Source organism: Frankliniella occidentalis, unplaced genomic scaffold (assembly GCF_000697945.3).
Source record: "Frankliniella occidentalis isolate FOCC.00 unplaced genomic scaffold, Focc_3.1 Scaffold8, whole genome shotgun sequence".
Lineage (NCBI taxonomy): Eukaryota > Metazoa > Arthropoda > Insecta > Thysanoptera > Thripidae > Frankliniella > Frankliniella occidentalis.
In genome coordinates, this window is record NW_026267138.1 from 2,019,128 (window position 1) to 2,025,005 (window position 5,878).

A 5,878-nucleotide genomic window follows, 5' to 3' on the forward strand; every position below is an offset into this window, starting at 1 on the left:
CAGAGCGCCACTCTGCGTGCCCGTACCTGACACAACTACCCGGACTGTTGGATATTGTTTCTTAACGTACGCGCGCCCGTGTGTGAGGAAGACTCTCAAGTTGTTTCGTGTGAGGTCTCGTGGCTGTCAGTGTTGTTGTTGTTGTTGTTCCTGCCGCATCGGCGAGGCGCGGATGACTGACAGCAGCGGTAGCTCCGCCGCCGGCGACTGTCGTCTGCTCTTACGGCGCTAACAGGTGTGTTTGTGTGCGGACGTGTGTGTGTGTGAGTGCAGGGGTTGGGGGGTTGGGGTGCCTCTTGCCGCTCATGCTGAGGTGCCCCTGCCCTCGTAAACTCCCTCCCCCAATTTACATCTCAAATCCCTCAATGTCCTTTTTCAGCAAAGGGAGTCAAAAGTAGGATCGCAGATGATGTCAATCAGATCAGGCTCGTTCCGTCAAGGTGTTGGGGAGGTATGTCAGGGTTCGACTTCAACTGTTGTCGGCTCGGACTTACCAAAGCTGTCTGCCGTGGCCGAAGCCGGCTCTTTCGGGGTCGGGGCGTCGGGTAGGCAACCAACGGCACGCGGGCGCGCTGTACCTCCGCAGTTGCCTACCCCGAGGCTGGAGGGCGGCGGTCAGGTGTAGGACAGCAGTGCACAGTTAGTTGAGGCCGGTCTTCCTTGACCTTTGCGTGTGCCGCACAATAAAGGCGTAGGTATTGATTTCCAGGATTGCGTTGCCATTTAAGCCCGTCCCGCTCCCCCGCCCCCACCGCACCACCCCTTTGCCTTACTTCATCAACCCAACTCTTTTATCTCTCTCACAGACAGAGAATATCGATTCTCTACGCTGTTGGCTTTGGCCCTAAGCAACTATAGCCGGCCAGCAGCCGGGCGCGGGGTTCGATCCGCGAGGTCGGCGCCGTCGTCGGCGCGAGGTACCCCCCGGGGCTCCCGTATCACGACGGAAGTAGTGTAGAGGGGTGGGCCAGCTGCCAGGACGACCCAAGTACACACACGGAACTGGCAATGAAGAGGTCGATTCATGACTGACGGAAGATCATTCTTATTGGCAGAATCATGGCGCAAGTTTCCTCAGTGCGGCGTTATCTACCGGGTGAGCCAGCGCGTGCCGGCCTGGTGGTGTGCGCGCCTGCAGGGTGCAGCTATGTGCCCTCGGGGACAAGGTGGGGCAGGAACACAGCCCCCCCCCCCCCCGTCTCCCCTGTACACCGTTCAAAGCCTACCCTGAATGTGACCACAAGTTACAAAACCTCCAGCACTAAGTCACGGCACGTGGTGCATACCTATAAGGGGCGGTTCACAAATTGCGTCACCCTTTTTTTAAGGGGTAGGGTAGGTGAATTTGTGAACACCTGTGACAACAGTGGAGGGGGGAGAAAGATCGTCACACTGGGGAGTCCGGCCGGTCTGTCTGTCTTGTCGGGAGTTGGCCGATATTCAACGCGGACACGAGAGGGGATCAAAATGATACCTTTGTGAAAAGGGAAGGGGGGGGGTGACTTTCCGCCGCACCGCCCTGGCCAGTCCCATACTGTGCAGCGGGGGTTCACTGTAAAGTACGCCGTGAAATTGACCGTCATCCTGCGGGGTGGGGTTGAGCTTGAGCTTCGGCAGGTCGGCTGGTCGCCTTATGGGCGCCGCGCCAATAGTAACGTATTGTGTTTCCCGCCGAGAGAGCACGGCGAGCACCACGGCGACGAGGATGTGCGGCCAGATAAGTAGTGGGTCCGTGTCGCACCTGCTGATCGGCACCTCCTCCCTAATGCTTCACACCCCGGCCCGGCACGGACAGGCCCGCGGGGGCGCCACCACTGCCACTATCGCGCCGCCACCCCCGCCGGGCTTTCCCCGCCTGCTCGGGCACTACCGTCACGCGTGGCGTTCGCGCGCGTGCGTTTTGATGTTCGGCGGGCGACGCGACAAGGCCACCCAGAAATACCGCTCCCACGTGGCTCATGCCCGTGAGGTGCGGCCTGCACCGCGCCGTGCACGATGACGTCGCCACGGGTTCGATCCCTTGGGCGGGTGGATCGACGTGTGACCCTTCGTGTTCGGCCAGAGTTTGCTGTCGTGGAGCCGTGTGCGGCCTGGCCATACGGTTCCGTGGGGCGGGTAGTAGTATCTGGGTGTCGGGGAAGGCCCGCCGCGGCCGCGCGGTGAGGGAGGACGGCTCGGTCGCGACGAGACTTTGGCAGACTCTGCTGCATGACGTCAGCGCCCTAACGTGCTCTCGCTCGCGGGTGCTCGCGGGCCAGCGGGCCGGGCACCGCCGGCGATTATTCGCCTCCCCGACCCCGAGAGCGAGAGACAGAGAGAGAGGGGAAAGCTTTGGTGACCACCACCAGGCCCCCCAGTGCCCGAGAGGAGGGCTCCCTTTACGACCCGTCGTCTTAGGGGCCGTGCCAACGATGTGGTTAGCAGCGCAGCGGAGCCGGCGAGTTAAATTCTACATACTTAAGCGGGACGTCCCGCCCGGCCCCGCCCCGTCGTCGAGCGCGTCTCCGTGCTTTAGTCGGGTCTTGTTTTGAGAAAATCCAAATGCAAGAAGCATTTCATGTAACAATTGAGTTAACACCGGTTCCCCCCTATTTCGACCCCGCTGAATCCAAAAATGACATTTGCCAACTCGAAATTTCAACCGGAAGTGAGATATTCAAGATGGCGTCCAAAATAGCGCCAAATTTAAGTGGTTTTCTGCTTTTGGTCATATTTGAGCGTTCCAAGTGTCCTGCCCTATGTTTTTTGGGGCGTAGATCACGATTTTACACTTAAAAAGTAATTTCGTGCAATAAAAGTTCATTAAATGCTTAATTTTAACCAAAATGCACCGAAATTCAAATTTATGGGTCTTGATGCGTTTCACATCGATTCCTATGTTTTCGGGGGTGCTGAACACGATTGTGCATTTTAAAATTAATTTGGACCATAAAATTGGAATAAAATGACCATATTTAACCAAAATACACAAAAATTTACAAATGCTGAAGGCTGTTTTTTGTTAAGTTACATTCTGTTTCTGGGATTCTGGTGGCCAAATTTCTCCTTTGATATCAATATTTTATCGATTTAACCTTTATTTTCCACATTCTCCTCTCTGTGACGTTTTATTTGTGTTAAACAACTGATCATGATCATGCTGGTAAAGAGCCCCGTACGATTGGTACACAGCTTGAATGCACTGCTAAACTAGCTGTGCTACTGCAAGTTGAATACACGCACGCGTTAAATGCGCGCCCGTAGAAATTCACATAAGGGGTAAAACATTGGTGATACATTAAATTTGCTTCATGGGCACTAAACGCTTCGATGATCTTTAAAAGCGTCACCAATGTACCTTGTAGTGCATTTCGACGCTCTTTAACGACTCCTTAATTAATTGGAGTTGACTCAGGTCACGGAGGTGGGCTATTATAGGCCCATGGCGTTGACCAGTTTTTAATCGCAATATTCCTGGTCTCTTGGAAGCTTCTGAAGAACTGAAATGTACACGTTTAAGAGGCGTTCGGGCCGTTCGGGCCGTTCGGGCCTTCTTTCTTTACTTTTGGAAACAGCCTGAGGGTGAGGCTAACAATACAACAGGACACTACTACCATATATATCAGCAGCGTTGTGGGTGGGAAATTAATCTCAAGCCGGGGGGAAAATGGAAAACCAGTGCCGTGATGGGGTACATCTAATTTGAGAAGGCCGGCCTTAGTTGTAGGGGCTCTTTTACACTGTTTGTGTCAGCACTTGAATAAAGACAAGTGTACGTGTCACACGCTACCAGTTGATGCATTATTTTGTCAATTTGAGTTGTTGAATATTTTCTAGGCGAAATTTTAATTGTATTTCCGATAGGACCATTGTGCAGTTTAACTCTTGATCTACCTGTACGTCCTCCCGTATTGGGTGATCCGCACCGTCATTTTTTAATGCTTATACTGTACCAGATTCTTACGTGCGTAAGGGCCGTAAGGGCGTCATGGCGAGCGACGGTAGGAAAGCCCGCCCGCACGCGTTTTATGTCACATTCGTTTTTCCAGTGAGCGGGGGTCCACTTGGTTCGAATCTAACCCACCATGGTTCGAAGGTCCCCCGGAGCATTTCCTTATTTAATATGACATATTTGCATCTAGGTAGAAGAAACACACTAATAAGTACTTGTACGTCGATGTGCGAACACAAGTTCGTTACTCGATCTCAGAATGTTTGTCCTATCCGTCGATGTGTACGAGGCTTTGTCTGACAAGATTGAAGCTTTAAACACCGAAAAGAGGATTAAAAACGAATGAATCCTGAAGGGGGTGTGGCAGATAAAGGTTAAATCGATAAAATATTGATATCAAAGGAGAAATTTGGCCACCAGAATCCCAGAAACAGAATGTAACTTATAAAAAACAGCCTTCAGCATTTGTAAATTTTTGTGTATTTTGGTTAAATATGGTCATTTTATTCCAATTTTATGGTCCAAATTATTTTTAAAATGCACAATCGTGTTCAGCACCCCCGAAAACATAGGAATCGATGTGAAACGCATCAAGACCCATAAATTTGAATTTCGGTGCATTTTGGTTAAAATTAAGCATTTAATGAACTTTTATTGCACGAAATTACTTTTTAAGTGTATAATCGTGATCTACGCCCCAAAAAACATAGGGCTGGACACTTGGAACGCTCAAATATGACCAAAAGCAGAAAACCACTTAAATTTGGCGCTATTTTGGACGCCATCTTGAATATCTCACTTCCGGTTGAAATTTCGAGTTGGCAAACGGCATTTTCGGATTCAGCGGGGTCGAAATAGGGGGGAACCGGTGTTAACTCAATTGTTACATAAAATGCTTCTTGCATTGAAACGGAGAGCTTTTCTGAGATTTTAGCCCCGACTACTTTGGGCCGGGCGCGCGCGCGGGCCTTGACGCACAGAGAACCGCATAACCAGAGGAATACCACAAGCGGGGCTCTCGTGACCAATTTGCGGAGCGGGGCTGGAGGCGATCACTAAGGCGTACCAACCCGAAAACCAAAACGCTATCACTTTATACGACCCAGTACCATTATACATTATTAATATCACAAAAACACAAGCATGTTATGAATAAGCAAGCGTTTCTATACAATACGCAGCCAAAATATGCTGGAAATGTACAACATGAAATACTTTAGTTTTTGTCTCGTAATGTTGGTGGAACAGGGGCCTGCGTGGCCCGCCGCCCGCCGGCCCGCCGCCATTTTAGGCCACAGTTTGTTTGTTGTTGTCGTCTCGTCTGCCGAGGGAGACTCCATGCCGCTGATGGAGTAATTTTGAGAAGATTTATTGGAGATATTTGCTGCAGAGTTACTATTTCCTCGTCAATCAGGTATGTGCTTTGTTTTTAAGGTTTCTGGGTCTCGCATCCTCGCGAGAATTACCTTCTCTGGCCACTATTAGCTGAAGTACGGAGCAGGCCCCTAACCTTGTCGGTTTGACCTAGGTCACTGTTTTGATTTCTCGCGAAATTCTTCGCACATAATGAGAAATGTTATTGGTGCTTTTACTATTTTTAATTTTGAAAAGAACTGGTTCAACGATATGTGTACTTGTGCCGTTTTGTGCGCTTCCCAACTCTTAACCTCACTAAAACTACTCTTCTCATCTTTGTTGTCGTTTGTTCTGTTTTTATCGGGAAGCAGTTAAATCTATCACTTCAGAACAAAAACTTTAACAGTAATCATACACACATGTAACAGACTGTATTGTGTGTGCCCTGATTTTGCTACTGGTGGGTTATTTTTGGCAAGTGTGGATGTAAAGTTTATTTTTATATCTGATGCGAACTTGTGGACCGCAAGTTCTTGACCACTTACAACCAAGGCCACCTTGTAAATAAATCGGACAGGGGTTAGTGTCCTA

General features: G+C 50.1%; 1 protein-coding gene across 3 annotated transcripts in view; it reads left to right on the forward strand.

Moving 5' to 3' along the window:
* The window catches only part of LOC113207811 (galectin-9), a 13,580-nt gene that overhangs the window by 1,347 nt on the left and 6,355 nt on the right, over positions 1-5,878 (forward strand). The gene's annotated exons all lie outside the window — the stretch shown is intronic.